The 18,201-nt window shown below is 47.0% G+C and overlaps 1 protein-coding gene and 1 pseudogene across 3 annotated transcripts in view; one reads left to right on the forward strand and one right to left on the reverse strand.

The window, feature by feature from the left end:
• Positions 1–18,201, forward strand: part of ASAP2 (ArfGAP with SH3 domain, ankyrin repeat and PH domain 2) — a 198,192-nt gene that overhangs the window by 3,031 nt on the left and 176,960 nt on the right. The window lies entirely within an intron of this gene.
• LOC125158362 (uncharacterized) lies at positions 9,727–9,893 on the reverse strand (annotated as a pseudogene).

Consider the following 18,201-nt stretch of genomic DNA (forward strand, 5'->3'; position numbering starts at 1 on the left):
GACCTCGTATGACCAGAAATGTGAGAAAAGGAAGGGGGACTTGACTGCAGAGTGCCATCCCCTCAACTGGCTTCTTTCCAGAAAGAAGTCACAGTTCCAGTGCCCTGATCCCCATTCCGGGGGAGGGACGTGGCAGATGCGTTGGTGAGGGGCACTCAGAAGCGCCTCCCTCAATGGAGTGCGCCCTGACATATTCTGACATGTTCCTTCTGTGGAAATAGGAGACGGTTGGCTGCTCTCCCTTCTGACCCATGAGGCTTTGTGTTTTCCTTCTGTGGCAGGGAAGGTGTGATTTTTGAGTTGGTTTACTTTTCTTTTTTTATATTTAAAAAAAAATTTTTTTAACGTTTATTTATTTTTGAGACCGAGAGAGGACAGAGTATGAATGGGGGAGGGTCAGAGAGAGGGACACAGAATCGGAAGCAGGCTCCAGGCTCTGAGCTGTCAGCACAGAGCCCGACGTGGGGCTCGAACTCACAGACCACGAGATCATGACCTGAGCCGAAGTCGGCCACTTAACCGACTGAGCCACCCAGGTGCCCCGAGTTGGTTTACTTTTCATCACATGCCCCATAATTTTAGAAACTTAAAGGGACAAGTGTCTTGCCTTATCACTGATGCTCCTGTCTTACCGTCTGGGTGGAAGGCGGGAGGTTCACTCCTGCACCTGATTGCTGGGTCTGACTTAGAGAAGCTTGTTCCCAGGATGGCACTGGGGACAGTGGGAGAGCATGGGTGTCGGAGCCAGGCAACCCAAGCTCATCATCCCAGCTGAGCCCCCCACTACGTGGGCTCCACTGGAAATCACTTCACTCAGTTTCCTCATCTGCAACACAGGGGCTAACAGCCTTACAGACTGTAGAATCCCTAAATAAAAAAGAACACACATCCAGCATCCTGATGCGTGCGAAGTTAGTACTTTTCGTGAGAACCGTCAATTGGGAGAGGTTATCCACGACGAAGAGACGATCATCAGGATCTATGCGCTGATTATTTAATTCACGTGTTAAACCCGACTCAATAGACGGCTATGAAACGAAACTTAAAACGATCCTGGTGAGAAACATTCTTGAAAGTACAATGCATTTGAATCTGCAGGGAACTAACCCCAGGGACTTAAATACACTGGACACCAAACCGGCACTTGTAACAATGTTGCCTTCACATCAGAAACATTATCATAATTGGTTTCGTGTAAAACACACACCTAAAGACGAGCCATGGTTTCCCACGAGAGCCCTGGAATGTGTGCCAGATGAGCTCTTTAATTGAACGTATTTTAAAATTTTTTTTTTAACGTTTATTTATTTTTGAGACAGAGAGAGACAGAGCATGAATGGGGGAGGGGCAGAGAGAGAGGGAGACACAGAATCAGAAGCAGGATCCAGGCTCTGAGCCATCAGCCCAGAGCCCGACGCGGGGCTCGAACCCGCGGACCGCGAGATCGTGACCTGAGCTGAAGTCGGACACTTAACCAACTGAGCCACCCAGGCGCCCCTAATTGAACGTGTTTTAGAAGAGGCAGAACAGCCTGGAGGCCAAGCGCTGTGTCACTAGCTCTAACCTTCTCGCCACACTCGTCTTGCACACTCAGCCGGCCTCGGCACAAGGTATCTCTCTGTTGCAAGAACTGCCATGCTATAAAACTCCAGAGAATGACGAAAAGCCAGCAATCAGCCTTTCTGATTGCTGCCAAAGAATGCATTTCAGATTTTATTGCCTATGAAGATAAAATCAAACATTGCTTTGGCCGCTGGATGTTGCTCTGCTAATTCGATGCCCTCCTACCTCGTGTGTGCTTGTACAGTGTGTGGCCACTTGTCTGCCTCTTAATTTGCTGACCACTGGGGCAGAGGCCAAGGCTTTGTATAAGCTTTCTCCAGAACCTGTGCCAAGAGACGTTCTCGAATAATTAACTCCTGATGCTCTGCCCTTCATTTTCACCGCTTCCTAACATTTGCATCCTTCTAAGACTTAAAGCTCTAGAGAAGCTCTTAGAACCACCACTTGAGGGATGTGGGGGGGGGGGGGGGCTCATCTTCTTTCTGCATATCCAAATCCTATCCAGTCTAACTCCAATGCCACCTCCTCCCAGAAGCCATCTCATATCTTGGCAGTCACAAATGGTCTCTTCCTCTACCTCCAGAAACATTGTGGCCACCACTTTGGAGGCCGCTTGTCACGTTCTATTGCAGACCATAGGTATTTTTCTATATGTTTTGTCTCCCCTGGAAGAGTTTAAGTCCCTGGAGGGAGAGGACCCAGGCTGGAGTCCCAGCTCTAGTGTCTCTTAAACAGGTGGCTCCTCATGCAGGACTTAACGTTGCCTGTTCAGTTCATAAGCTGGGCCTCGGGAATGACCATACCTGCACAATAAGGGCTTTGTGAGACCATAACTTGGGTAAAGCAGAAGGTAACTTGTCTGGCCCCAAAAAGATGCTCCATAAACATGTTGGGTGAGTGAACAAAGGGTTGAATGAATGGATGAATGAATGAATCTCGGTTTCCACCAACTTGTACATAGGAACAAAAACAACCTGTAACTTCAGCAAAGGCATTTGCTACTTGCAAGATTCCAGATCCTTAGTCCCCTTTGTAGGGCAGATGGTATAAATCAAACACCTCTGCCTGGCTGATGTTAAGACCCTTTCCAAAAAAAGCAAACCCCTTCTTCCTTATATCAATTACCCCTCACTGAGAACTGTTAGAAGCCACTTATAAATAATAAACAATCAACTAAACCAAGTTCCTGACGTTTTCATATAGACGCACTCCGAGTTTATGAGGCCCACACAGAGCCACTTGGGTGGTTGGAAAGGGTACCCCTTCCTCAAGGCACTACTGACATCTGCCCCCCTGCCTCAGAAAAGCTTAGAAATATGCAGCTTCCCTGGGACACCTGAGTTATTCACTACACAAGCTGTCTCGTGCCACTTCAATGAAAATAAACTTTAGACTTCCTGACCAGACTTCTGCCCAAACTTAGGTACGAAGTCGAGGGTTTCCACCATCAGAAAAGATTGGAAGGCTGCTGTAGAGTTTTTCCCTCCTTCAGTCCCACTTGCTGAAATGTACTTTGTGTGAAAGGGGAAAGCCTTCAGGGATGGTAAACCCTGGTGCAGCTTCTGGGTCTAGGGTGAGTGGGGTCCCCTCCCCGCCCCCCGCTGGAGAAAGACCTGACAACGGAGGGAGTCCCAGAGGTCTTACATCTCGGCTTTTCGGTATTTTCTTGCCCCTGATATAAATTCATCCATTCAAAGAACATGTTAAAAGCAACTACTAAGGGTTAGCTAGCCCTTAGGGGTATAAAGCTGAATGGAACACAGACTAGATTCCCTTTACGGACTCACAGCCCAGTAATGGAGACTGACGTACGGTGTGAAAGATACTCTAATAGAATGATGAATGATATACATCATGGGGGCAAAGATGGAGAAGTGCCCCAGCAGTGTGAATTTTAAGGATTTTGAGGTGACTTTTAAAACATGGAAGGAACTCACTAAGTAAACAGAGCCAAAAGGGCATTCTAGCTGGATGAAAACGTTCGTGCTAGGGCACAGTTGTGTAGAAATGCAGAGCGACTTGGGGAGCTGTAAATGCTTCAACCTGTTCCCCAAACTGCAGCCAGAGACCTTTCAAAAATGCAAATCTGCCGGGGCGCCTGGGAGGCTCCGTTGGTTGAGCGTCCAACTTCGGCTCAGGTCACGATCTCGCAGTCGGTGAGTTCGAGGCCCGCGTCGGGCTCTGTGCTGACGGCTCGGAGCCTGGAGCCTGTTTCGGATTCTGTGTCTCCCCCTCCCCTGCTCATGCTCTGTGTGTGCATGTGTGTGTGTCTCTCTCTCAATAATAAATAAACATTAAAAAAAATTTTTTTTTTTTAAATCTTTTTTTCAACGTTTATTTATTTTTTTTGGGACAGAGAGAGACAGAGCATGAACGGGGGAGGGGCAGAGAGAGAGAGGGAGACACAGAATCGGAAACAGGCTCCAAGCTCCGAGCCATCTGCCCAGAGCCTGATGCGGGGCTCGAACTCACGGACCGCGAGATCGTGACCTGGCTGAAGTCGGACGCTTAACCGACTGAGCCACCCAGGCGCCCCAAAAAAAAAAAAAATTTTTTTTTAATGCAAATCTGCCTAAAATGGTTCTGCGGCTCTCTCTTATCCCCAGGTAAAGTCACCAAGTCCTCAACATGGAATCTTCTAAGCTCTCCCGTGACCAGGCTCCTGCTTACCTCCAAGCTTTCTCTCTCATCACTAATAGGCCACATTTCTCTCAGTTGCTTGAAAACACAAAGCTCTCTCACCTTCTAATCTTTGCATATACTGCCTCCCACCACTGACTTATTTGTTTGTTTGTTTGTTTAGAGAGAGAGAGAGTGGGGGAGGGGCAGAGGGAGAGAGAATCCCAAGCAGACCCCATGCCCACAGAGCCTGACGTGGGCTTGATCTCATGAACCATGAGTTCATGACCTGAGGAAAAAATCAAGAGTAGGACACTCAACCAACCGAGCCCCCCAGGCGCCCCCCACTACCAACTTCTAACTCATATTCACTCCCCAATTCCTTTGGGTCAGGGGGCCCTCCCTGTGCCCTAAGCTAGGTGGGGCCCCTCTGCATGTGCCCTAGCATAGCACCCATTGAACTCCATTGGCCTTGTTGTTTCAAGTCTGTCGTCCCCCTCAGATGGTCAGCTCTACATGATCTATGACTCTCTTGCTCACCACGGGGTTCTCAGAGCCCAGCACAGAATCTGGTATATAATAGGAACTCAGTGAATGGGCCAAGTGAGGTCTGAAGAGAAATCAGGCTGAACGGTTAGGCAGTGTAGACTGTGAAGGGCCTTATGTAGCCCATTAAGGCATTTGGATTTTCTTCACAGACTGTGGGGAGCCACTGGAAGACTTTTAAGTGAGTGCCATAACTGGACTTGCATTTCTATCCTTTGGTTTAATTTTTATTTGAGAGAGAGAGAGAGAGAGAAAGCACTTGTGCAGTGGAGAGGGACAGAGGGAGAGAGGGAGAGAGAGAGGGAGGGAGGGAGAATCCCAAACAGACTCCATGCTCAGCATGGAGCCCAAGGTAGGGCTCGACCCCACGACCCTGGGATCATGACCTGAGCTGAACTCAAGAGTCGGACGCTCAACCGACTGAGCCACCCAGGCGCCCCTGGATTTGCATTTTTAAAAGGATCACTTTCAGAAAGATAACTCTGGCATCCGTGGAGACAGGATGGGTTGGAAGGTTGTCTGGTCTGGAGATAGGATGACTCATTAATGAAGCTGCATTTTAAAAAATTTATTTATTATTTATTTATTTATGTATTATTATTTTATTTATTTTTCTTTTTTTTCTTTTTCTTTTTTTTAAATTTTTTTTCAACGTTTTTATTTATTTTTGGGACAGAGAGAGACAGAGCATGAACGGGCGAGGGGCAGAGAGAGAGGGAGACACAGAATTTGAAACAGGCTCCAGGCTCTGAGCCATCAGCCCAGAGCCCAACGCAGGGCTCGAACTCACGGACCGCGAGATCGTGACCTGGCTGAAGTCGGACGCTCAACCGACTGCGCCACCCAGGCGCCCCTATTTATTTATTCTTTATATGGTTCATTCATTTATATTTTTGAGAGAGAGAAAGAGACAGCACGAGCGAGGAAGGAGCAGAGAGAGAGGGAGAGAGAAAATCTTAAGCAGGCTCCACACTCCGGGCAGAGCCCAGTATAGAACTTGAACTCACCGAGCATTAGGTCATGACCAGAGCCAAAGTCAGACACTTAACAGACTGAGGCCCCCAGGTGCCCCAATGAAGCCACGTTCTTAGTGTTCAAAGGGTGAGAGCCTGGATGGATGAGGGATGTGGTGGGCAATCAGGGTGGGTGGGGAGACACCTGTGTGGCTATTAAACAAGGAGGGACATCAGGATCTGGTGACTGAGTGATTTTGTGGGACACGGAGACAGAGTCCGGATGGTGCCACAGTTCTGTTTTTTTGTTTTTTAATATGAAATTTATTGTCAAATTGGTTTCCATACAACACCCAGGGCTCATGCCAACAGGTGCCCTCCTCAATGCCCATCCCCCACCCCCCATCAACCCTCAGTTTACTCTCAGTTTTTAAGGGTCTCTTATGCTTTGGCTCTCTCCCTCTCTAACCTCTTTTTGTTTTTCTTCCCCTCCCCCATGGACTTCTGTTAAGTTTCTCAGGATCCACATAAGAGTGAAAACATATGGTACCTGTCTTTCTCTGTAGGACTTATTTCACTTAGCATAACCCTCTCCGTTTCCATCCACGTTGCTACAAAAGGCCAGATGTCATTCTTTCTCATTGCCACGTAGTACTCCACTCTGTACATAAACCACAATTTCTTTATCCGTTCGTCAGTTGATGGACATTTATGCTCTTTCCATAATTTGGCTATTGTTGAAAGTGGCGCCACAGTTTCTGTTGGGACAACTAGATGAGGAAAAAGAGCAAATTTAAATCAACAGGACCGTGAAGCAGATTATCTGTTGACTTTGGGTTGTCGGTCACTAGGGCCTCAAAGAAACCCATCTCTTCTGCTGCTTCTGGTCAGCCTTTCTGAGCAAGGAAGCAACAGTATGTCTTTCACTCTGCCGGGACCTCTTAGACTCAAGACGTGGGAGAACCCTTGTTCCGTCTGCAGCCCGAGTGAGTCAGTCTGTCCTATCTGGTTATCACATCAGCACCTTTCCATGTGATTCAAAGTCTATAAGATGTGCTCCTGGCTTCTTCGAGCTCCAGGCTACACTGCTGTGTCATAGGACAGGCACACAGGAGGCTTTCGTTAGCTGGTCCGCTGCCATTAAATTCCTAGGTCATTCCTCTGCTGTGTCCTGTCTCCAGCACAATGACTGACTGACCCAGTGTGCCCACCCTCGGTTTCCCCAGGTCTCGCCCGTGGCAGGGGGTGGCGGGGGAACTCCTTGCCACATTCTGAGCACCGCCCAGGGGAGATTCAGGACAGGACCCCGCAGAGGCTGGGAGTCCGGGCTGAGTTGTTATGCTCAGAGCCTTATGGAAAATTTGAACAGAGCCTGAGCAAACAGCACGGCTCACTTCTTGGCATCTGTAACTGGGAGCGTGGAGTCAGCAAGTGAGGTCAACTTTGGCTGAGGATCTCAAACCGAGAGGGGGAGAGTCAAGGAGAGGAAGGAAGGGGACCCCGGATCACACGTCACCGGGACGCAGCCCTTGTTACAACGACTGAAAAAGGAACCCTGGGGGGGGGGGGGGGTAAGTGGCCGCTGCAAATCTAGGGGCGGTCTACCCTTGCTCATCTGCTATCTGCCCCCCAGGCTTCCCAGAGCAGTTCACCGAACGCTGCCCCCAGTCAAGTTCAAAGACCTTAGAAAACAACTCACAAACCCCTTCCAAGGAGAGTCACACATTTGGTCACACAGACTTTGGGAATTTCACAGAATTCCCATTCTTATGTAGCCCATTAAGGCATTTGGATTTTCTTCACAGACTGTGGGGAGCCACTCGAAGAGTTTTAAGCAAGTGCCATAACTATATTTGCATTTTTATTTTTTGGTTTAATTTTTATTTGAGAGAGAGAGAGAGAAAGCACTTGTGCAGGGGAGAGGGACAGAGGGAGAGAGAGAGAGAGAGAGAGAGGGAGAATCCCAAGCAGACTCCATGAAGAGAAATGAAAGTTTCTGTTTTCTCTTCTGAGAAAATGAAGTTTCTGTTTAAAGCCACGAGGAGGTCTCTTATACAACTAGGCATTATTGCTTCTGCACAGAGGCCGGAAGTGTCCGCAGCGCCAAATCCTGCAGGCAGACCAACCATTCCCTGGGTGGCAGTTAAAGCCAGCACTTTCAGAGTGAGCATTAGACACTCTCAGGTCCCTGGGGGACATTTTGCTCTCAGATTATAATTTTGTAAATGCTTCTCCAGGGAGCTGAGAGAACTAATGTTCTTATGGAAAAGGGCTTGCTCACTTAAAAACCCACTCACCTCTAGGATTTGCTCCAACACTTACAGATGCTTATAAAGAAGTCCTAGAGCCTTGGTTTTGAGGTTTTACTCTAAAATGCCGGATAAAGCTCCCCAAACTTGCTTTATCTAGACTCTTCTGGGGCACATATTAAAAGTCCAGATGTCCAGGCCTGTCCCCTGAAGACTGATTCAGTAGGTTTATAGTGGTGCCTTCTGGAATCTGGATTTTAACAAGGGTGCCTGGAAATTCTTACCATCAGGCAAGTAATGGCAATGCTTCTGAGCCAGGGGACACAGGTGGAGGGGGCGGGCCAGCCCATGGTCATTCCCACCACACCCCCCCCCCAACAGGGAAGCAGTGACCACAACGGGAAGGAGACCATGCTGGCTTGGGTGACCCCAAGGATCTGGTAATAGAGGCCTATGCTGGGCATGGGGACAGCAGGGAGGAGTACCCCGGAGAGAGGGAAGAAGCATTCAGAACAAGGGTGAGAGGGTTGAGGGGTGGGGGTGGGGGGGGTTGCCAGCCATTCTGCATTTCCTCAAAGCTCGTGAGAAGATCATCCCTGAATAATCTATGCTAAATAAGGCCATTGCTGCTCAGATTATGAGTCATAACCCTAGGATTGTTTGGACAGGACCTGTTCGGGGCACAGTGGTGGAGGAAACAAAGTAGACGAGTCTAGAGAGTTAGGAGAAAATATACTTTGGGGGGAGGCTTGACCAGCCCTTGATACTCAGATCGTATGGGGCTCTGGTGTGGCTCTGCGACCTTGAGCTCAGTTGAGGGCCTTGTTGATTTCCATTCATGAAACTAGGCCTCGCTGCAGACACCATCTCACCCTTGTCGCCGTGTTTCGGGGGCCAGCACAGCACCTGACACGCAGTACATCGTCCGTGGACCCCACTGCGCTGCTTGGAATCGCATCCCTCGGTATTGCTCGACCTCAGGGCTGCCGGCACTTTGACGGAGATGTCCAGCTCACAACCAGAGCCATATCTGACCCGCGTTTTCCCTAGAAAGCATCAGGAGATGCTTAGGCCTGTGGCAGGAATCACTGTCTACTCTGATTTCATTTCAGCGACTTAGTCTCCAGGGGTCTTTCTGGATTCACTCCGCTCTCCAGACTCACGCTGACTCAGGTCCATCCCTTCAGAGGCGCGCGCTGAGAACCCCTCCTGAAGCAGATTGAATAACCAATCAGCCGGATGCTCACATCCACCAGCGCCTGGAGTGTGGGCTCCTTCCTGAGGGGCCTTCTCGCTCTTTCTCCAACTCAGCAACACGCTCTACAAGGCCCAGCTGGAATTCGTCAGTGAACTGCTGAGCGGTGTGAGCCTTCTCTGACAGCTTCGATTATCAGCTCGAGGAATAAAAACAAGAGTCAGGAAGAGATGCCAGAGACAGAAACGCAGCATAGAGCTGGGTCCTCCTGTGGCATGAATAACGTGAGGGAATAGGTTTCTCTTCTAAGCTTTAGCTCCATTTTGGGAGTTTGCTTGCTGGGAGGCATTAAAAAGCCCTTGTTTGACCAGTTAAGAAAATAAATGACCCATAGAAAGATTTATCTGTGATGGACTCACACTGTATTTTCAAGGGTCGGATGTAACATGTATGACTAATAATACCTTTTATTGAGCAACTACTATGTGCCACGTATTTTACCGAGCTAATCTCCACTTCTTAGGATAACCCTGCTGGGTTTGTGGTCGTACCTCCCTTCCCCACCTGCTTCTTTCCAGTGAAGCTAGGGCTCTTAGAGAAACTTGGTCAAGGTAACAGAAGGTTGCAGAGCTGGGATTGGAACTTTGGACTCCAAAACCTAGAAATCATTTTTTTTTTTCAGTCGCTAACCTTTTTTTTTTTTCCATTAAGCAATAATCGCACCTCTGATAAACCTCACTGGCTACAATACTGCCACTGCACAAAGATAACCTTTTTTTTTTAATGTTTATTTATTTTTGAGAGAGAGAGAGAGACAAAGTGTGAGCAGGGGAGGGGCAGAGAGAGAGGGAGGCACAGAATCGGAAGCAGGCTCCAGGCTCTGAGCTGTTAGCACAGAGCCCGACGCGGGGCTCGAACTCACGGACCGCAAAATCATGACCTGAGCTGAAGTCGACGCTTAACCAACTGAACCACCCAGTCTTTAACACTTTTTGTAACCCTAACTTGTGTTTAGTCTTGGTAACAGCTTTATTGAGATACAATTAACATACCCTACCATTCAACCATTGAAAGTGTGCAATTCAATAATCGTTAGTGTATTCACAGGGTTGTGCAACCCTTATCACAATAAATTAGAGAACATTTTCATCACCAAAAAAGAAACCCTGTGCCCTTTAACTACTACCTCCCCTATTCCCAGATCCCCTTCCCATCCATAAGCAACCACTCATCTACTTTCTGCCTTTATAGATTTCTATAGTCTGAACATTTCGTGTAAGTGGCATTATGCAATATGTGTCCTTTTGGGTCTGGCTTCCTTCACTCAACCTATTCTCAAGGGTCATCCATGTCGTAGCCTGTATCAGTACCTCATCTCTTTTTACAGCTGAATAATACCCCCCTGTTGTACGAACTGAATTGTGTCCCTCCCTGGTACATCAGAATGTGACCTTATCTGGAAATAGGAACACTGTCCATATGATCGATCATACTGGAGGTTATGCATATAGTCGTATTGGAGTAGGTGGGTCCTGACTCCGGCATGACCAATGCCCTAATACAAAGGGGGAATTTGGACACAGAGACGTGCACACAAGATGAGCACCTGTGGACACAGAGATGAGAGCGATGTGTATGTGTGCCCAGGAATGCCAAAGGTTGCCACCAAGCGCCAGCAGCTCAGAGAGATGCGTGGAACAGATTCCCCCTCACCATCCGAAGCAGGCTCCAGGCTCTGAGCTGTCAGCACAGAGCCTGATGCAGAGCTGGAAGTCAAAAACCGTGGGATCGTGACCTGAGCTGAAGTCGGACGCTTAACCGACTGAGCCTCCCACGCACCCCTTCACCAACATTGTTATTGTCTGTCTTTTTTATTACAGCCATACTAGTGGGTTGGAAGTAGTATCATAGTGTGGTTTGATTTGCATTTCCCTAATGATTAATTATATTGAATAGCTTTTCATGCGTTTTATGGCCATCTGTATATCTCCTTTGAAGAAATGTCTATGCAGATTCTCTGTCCATCGTTTCATTGGTTGGTCTTTTATTTCTGAGTTGTAAGAGTTCTTTTTTTTTTTTTAATGTTTATTTATTTTTGAGAGAGACACAGACAGAGCTTGAGCGGGGGAGGGGCAGAGAGAGAGGGAGACACAGAATCCGAAGCAGGTTCCGGGCTCCGAGCTATCAGCACAGAGCCCGACGCAGGGCTCGAACTCACCGACCGTGAGATCATGACCTGAGCCGAAGTCGGACACTTAACCGACTGAGCCACCCAGGCACCCCATGAGTTGTAAGAGTTCTTTATGTATTCTAGATATGGGTCCCTTATCAGATATTTGCAAATATTTTCCCACAATTTGTGTGTTTACTTTCTTGATGTGTCCTTTGAAACACAAAAGGTTTTTTTTTCATGTTTATTTTTACTTATTTTCGTTTTTTTTAATGTTTTTTTATTTATTTTTGAGACAGAGAGAGACAGAGCATGAGCAGGGGAGGGGCAGAGACAGAGGGAGACACAGAATCCAAAGCAGGCTCCAGGCTCTGAGCTGTCAGCCCAGAGCCCGACGCGGGGCTCGAACTCACGAACCGTGAGATCATGACCGGAGCCGAAGTCGGCCGCCCAACCGACTGAGCCACCCAGGTGCCCCTATTTGTATTTATTTTGAAAGAGAGAGAGAGAGTGTGTGTGTGCACCAGCGAGCTCTCACGAGGGAGGGGCAGAAAGGGAGAGAGAGAATCCCAAGCAGGCTCCTGGCTGTCAGCACAGAGCCCAACGCGGGGTTCGAACCCATAAACCGTGAGACCATGACCCCAGCAGAAACCAGGAGGTGGACACTCAACCGACTGAGCCACCCAGGCACCCTTTACTAAAGCACAAACATTTTTAATTTTGATGAAGCCCATTGTCTATATTGCTAATTAATGTTTTACCCACAAAATGATCTTTTTTATTTTTAGGGATAAAGCAACCCTGCCAGGCCTCTGCATATAGGAAAATTACAAAGATTACCCTGTGTGATCTGGCTCCCCCCACTTCTCCAGCATCATCTTACATTATCTCTCTTGCTCACAACATCCCAGCTTCTCCGACCTTTCTCTAAATCCACCTAGTTCCTGCTGTAGGGACTTTACTGTTCCTTTGTGATACACTCCTCTCTAACTGACATTCACCTGCTCCTTCTCTTCCGGATTCAGCTCAAATGCTACTTCCTCCAAGAAGTCTTTCCTGATTGCCCTCTCTAATGTAGCAACTCCTCACACACCCTGGATAATCTTTATTACATCACCCTGTTCCATTTCTGTCAAGGGGACTCACAAGAAACAACTTTTTTTAATTTTTTTAACATTTATTTATTTTTGAGACAGAGAGAGAGAGCATGAACAGGGGAGGGTCAGAGAAAGAGGGAGACACAGAATCCAAAACAGGCTCCAGGCTCCGAGCTGTCAGCACAGAGCCTGACGCGGGGCTCGAACCCATCGACCGCGAGATCATGACCTGAGCCAAAGTCGGACGCTTAACCGAGTGAGCCACCCAGGCACCCCAGAAACGATTTTATGCAAGTTGTTACTATGTTTCTCTGCTAGAATCTAAGTTTGATAACAGCAGTGACCTTCTCTGGCTAGTCCACTGCTACCCCTTAGTTTTGGGGACAGCGCTGGGCATAGAGAAGGTAGTTGGGAAATATTAGTTGAATTACTGAGCAATGCAATAGGGCAGCAACTAGACAGTATATTATAGAGCGGTGTTCAGAACTGAAAGAAACCTTCATAAATCTCAGGATTGGAAAGAACCTCAATCCTCTGGGTTTTACCAAGTCCCTCCAGCACAGTAGAGATTACATAATTTGGAATATTGGGCTTCTGATGGGATGGGAAAGCCAAGCAGTGTATCCTCGCCCATTAAAAACACTTCTCAAATTTTATTTAAAGGTTTATTTATTTTGGGGCGTCTGGGTGGCTCAGTCGGTTAAGCGTCCGACTTCAGCTCAGGTCACGATCTCGCGGTCTGTGAGTTCGAGCCCCGCGTCGGGCTCTGGGCTGATGGCTCAGAGCCTGGAGCCTGCTTCCGATTCTGTGTCTCCCTCTCTCTCTGCCCCTCCCCCGTTCATGCTCTGTCTCTCTCTGTCCCAAAAATAAATAAACGTTGAAAAAAAATTTTTTTAAATAAAAGAATAAAAAAGGTTTATTTATTTTGAGAAAGAGAGAGAGAGAAAGCATGAGCAGGGGAGGGGCAAAGAGAGAGGGAGAGAGAGGATCCCAAGCAGGCTCTGTGCTGTCAGCACAAAGCCTAACTCGGGGCTTGATCCCATGAACCAGGAGATCATGCCCTGAGCTGAAGTCAATAGTCAGATGCTGAACCGACGGAGCCACCCGGGCGCCCCAAACGCTTCTCAAATTTTAAAATGCAAACACGTATCCGGGGGTCTTGCTAACGTTCAGACTCTGCTTCGGCAGGTCTGGGATTCTTCACTGCCACGAGGCCCCCACGTGATGCAGACACTGCCGGGCTGGGGACCGCACTGCCGGCAGAAGGGTTGAGGGGACAGGAGCGCCTTAGTTCACATGTGATGATGCCACACGACTGCCATCTCGACGCTAGCACGGTTAAGCCTTCCCATAGCAAGGGCGGAAAAGTGCACGTTTCCATCTCTGAAGGGGTCGGGTCATCGAACGATCGCCTCTCCGCTCTCCAATGCCGGATTTCCCCCTACAAACATATCTTTACAGAATACTCGAGCCCCCGGAGAAGGCCCCATCGCGGGAAAAGCCCACCCGCCTTCCTCTCTCTCACACCTCTGCGTTTTCTGTGTGTTGAATCGATACGTCTTCTCTCATTTTCAATGCTGAAAGCAAAGTGCTCACGTGCGATTCAATTCTGTTAACACCTACTGAGCACCTCCTGTGTACCCGCCCTGTGTTTTGGAGTTAGAGGCACAAAGACATCCCCTCTGTCCCAAGAGTCTAGTCTAGTGACAGCAGTGAGACGAGGAAACCCGTGTGCTAGTCATGATACAATGGGGACGTTTCTATGGTGGAAGCACCTAGAACTTTGGGGAAACTGAAGCATTTAAAAAAACATTTTTTTTTTAACATTTGTTTATTTTTGAGAGACTGAGAGCAGAGGAGGAGATGGTTGATTTGGTCCGGAATGTCTTTTTTATTTTTCAGTAGGCTCCACATCCAACTTGCACTCAGGATCCTGAGATGGACCGACCAAGCCAGCCAGGTGCCCTTTGGCCCAGAATGTTTACAAGGGACTTCGTGGAGGGGGCACCTGGGTGGCTCAGCCAGTTGAGCGTCTGTGTCTTGATTTCTGCTCAAGTCATGATCTCATGGTCGTGGGATCCGGCCCCACACTGGCTTCCATGCTGGGGTGGAGGCTGCTTGGGATTCGCCCTCTCCCTCTCTCTCTGCTCCTCCCCTGCTCCCTCTCAAAATAAATAAACATTAAAAGACAGAGAGAGAGAGAGAGACTTCATGGAAAGGAGGTTTGGGTTTGATCCTGGAGGATGGTGAGAAGTGTGGTAGATGAACAAGAGAAGGGATGTTCCAGGCTGAGGGTTTCGTGGTGAGAAAATACTTCATGGATTCAGTGAACGGGTTGTTGGAGCAGGGGGGGAAGCTTGTGCAAGGCCGTGGGTCCTGTGCTAGGAGATTAAAGGTAGACCACCATGTTCAAACTACTTACTGCAAAAAACCTCTGTGAGTTGGGAGAAATGAGGAGTTTAGTGCGGTGAAAACGGGGCCAGCAAACTTTTTCTGCAAAGGGTCAGATTGTACTGTAAACGTTTGAGGTATGTGAGCCATTCAGGGTCTGTTGCAACTGAATGGGTGTGGTTGTGTGCCAATAAAACTTTATCAATGCTCACATTTGAGATGCATATCATTTTCTTTTTTTAAAAATTTTTTTAACATTTATTTATTTTTGAGACAGAGAGAGACAGAGCATGAACGGGGGAGGGGCAGAGACAGAGGGAGACACAGAATCTGAAGCAGGCTCCAGGCTCTGAGCCATCAGCCCAGAGCCCGACGCGGGGCTCGAACTCACAGACGGCGAGATCATGACCTGAGTTAAAGTCGGACGCTTAACCGACTGAGCCACCCAGGCGCCCCATGGGATGCATATCATTTTCATGTGTCACAAAATATTATTCTTCTTTTGACTTATTTTTCTACTTTTGGGAAACATCAAAACTGTTCTTAGCTCAGGGGCACCTGGGTGGCCAGGTTGTTAAGCGTCTGACTCTTGGTTTCATCTCAGGTCATGATTTCACACTTCGTGAGTTCAAGCCCCGAGTCGGGCTCTGTGCCAACGGTGAGGAGCCTTCTTGAGATTCTCTCTCTTTGTCTCTCTCAAAATAAATAAGTAAACATATGAGCTAAGAATGTTTTATATATATACATATATATATATATACGTATATATATATATACATACATATATATATGTGTGTGTGTGTATATATATATACATATATATACACACACCGGTATATATATATATATATATATATATATATATATATATATATATCTATCTCAAGGACGGTATAAAATCAGTCTGCAGGCCATATCTGGCCCCTGGGCCCTAGTTGCAGATTCTGGGTGGGAACAAGGTCAAGAGAAGGTAATAGTGGAGGAAGCTGGAAAAAAGCCTGGGGGGAAAAAGGAGTTTAAACTTTATCCTGTGGCCAACAGGGAACCGGTGGAGTTGTTCAGGGCAGGGGTAAGGTGTTCAACTGAGGCACAAGTGGAAATCTGTGCCACCCGGGTGACCTACGAAGCTCGAGAATGGAGCTGAGTGGAGGGGGAAGCCAGTGATTTGATTCAAGAAAATAAATTACTGCGAGTACTCAGTAAAAGCTTTAGAAAATCTATTTACATACAGAGTGCTAATTAAACTTTCTTTGCTTTTTCATTAAAGCAGACCACACCCTCTGTTGGTGCTTAATTGTGTTGTTCTAAGCACTTGAAAACAACAAATGGCATTTTCTTAATTACTCTAAGATAATTTTTATTAACACAAGTTGCCCTTGCGTGTATAGTCCAATTTACTGAGGTTTTGTCCTATATGTGCTTTATCCCATAAGCATGACTCAGAGTGGGAAGGTCTAATTCTCTGCCTCCTGGCAGGGAAGATACAATTATACTCAGTAGTGGGCTGGTAAATGTTTAACCACCTGCTCTTGGAAGAAAATGTGTGTGTGCACATACATTTAATTTTCGCTGACATAAAGGAAATGTAACACCCAACTGAAAAATAATAACAAATTATACAATATTATTTTATTATATTTGCTTAACATTTGTTTATTTTTGAGAGAGAGAGAGAGAGAGAGAGAGAGAGAGAGAGAGAGCAAGTGGGGGAGGGGCAGAGGGAGACACAGAATCCGAAGCAGGCTCCAGGCTCCGAGCTGCCAGCACAGAGCCCGACGCGGGGCTCGAACCCACGAACTGTGAGATCATGACCTGAGCCAAAGTTGGACGCTCAGCCGACTGAGCCACCCAGGCGCCCCACATAATATTCTTATTGTAAATTCCACGCAGCTAATTGATTCTCACGGAAAGCTTTCGTTACTGTTGGCCGAACTCTTGCGTCCGTGGCCCAACGGTGTTTGCGATTCAACCATGATCTGACACAATGAGACTGTGGATAAACGCTTGATGATTATCCAGCTCAGCAAAGGAGTTGTTCCTGCCGTTGATAAATGAGTGTGGTTCTGACATGAATGCTGGTGGATAGTTTGTCCGTGTTAACAAATAACACAAAAGTGAAGCCATGAAGATGTATGTGATAACTTCACTCATCAGTCAGGAGCAACCTCTTCGCTGAATCACGTGACAGTCTGAAAATACTAGAAGAATATTTACCTCAAATGTTTTCACTACTCACAACGTAAAGGTTATAGACCCGACACACTTTTAATCTGCGTTATTAACATTTTCTCTGCCACTTCATTAAGTTTAGACGATCAACAAAACGATAAATAAAACCTTGAGTTTTAGCATTGGTAAATAACTCCCACCATGGACGATTCCAAGCTGTGAGAACGGGAATTGGGAAGAGATATACAACAGCACACCATTAGCGTAGTGTTTCTACCGCAGAGGTACAACCCACAGTTTGCAGAACTTCTGAAAATCCACCAGCCCGTTCTCTCTGGAATCAGATCCAGCTGGCTCCAGCATAGTGTCGATTATACCTCATTTTTCTAGACTGTCTCTTGCAGTTTACCGACCGGAGGGTCACCTGGAGAAACTGCTTTGTTTAAAACCGAAAAAAAAAAAAAAAAAAAAACCAAAAAAAAACAAAAAACAAAACCAGACCTCAAGTATCTTCATGCGAAGTTAGCTATGAATAGATCAGCTGGTCATCTAAATTTTCCACCTTAACAAAATGACAACGTTCTCAAAAATTGGCTTTGAATATCCTCTAAAACAGTGCTCATTCTCAAAAGTCTAGGACCAATGATAAGATTCTCAGTAACAACATGGCCCCTGTTGCATTTTCTCTCTTGTGGCCAAACTAACATAAAACATGGGTCATGGAATCGGGGGAAGACCAGTGCAGGAAGGAGGAAGGAGCCTTCAAGCTCAGCTAGCCCAGCTTCTTTCATTCTTCAGATAAATGGAATCCAGAGAGGTTAATTTACTTATCTAAGTCAGAGAAGCAAAGCTGATATCAAAACCTAAGTTTTCAAGTGTAAAATAGTTTCTGTGTGCTAATTTTTCTCTCTCAAGCACAAGATGAGATCATTGTGGTAAATGTACTCAGACTTCTCTTACTTTGGGATAAGTGGGTGCCTTGAGTAATACTGTTTCGGCGAGAACCATTGTTAGGCTGTAGAAAAGAAACCTCTGGGTATGTATACTTACATATTATATCACAAGGGTTGTTGTGGATATCCTCCCTCTTATTTCATTACGCTGTTACCATAATTCTTTTTTTTTTTTTTATTTTTTAGTGTTTATTTTTTTAAGAGAGAGAGAGAGTGCGAGTGGGGGAGGGACAGAGAGAGAGGGAGACACAGAATCCAAAGCAGGCTCCAGGCTCTGAGCTGTCAGCACAGAGCCG

This window comes from Prionailurus viverrinus, unplaced genomic scaffold (assembly GCF_022837055.1).
Source record: "Prionailurus viverrinus isolate Anna unplaced genomic scaffold, UM_Priviv_1.0 scaffold_33, whole genome shotgun sequence".
NCBI classification, from domain to species: Eukaryota; Metazoa; Chordata; class Mammalia; order Carnivora; family Felidae; genus Prionailurus; species Prionailurus viverrinus.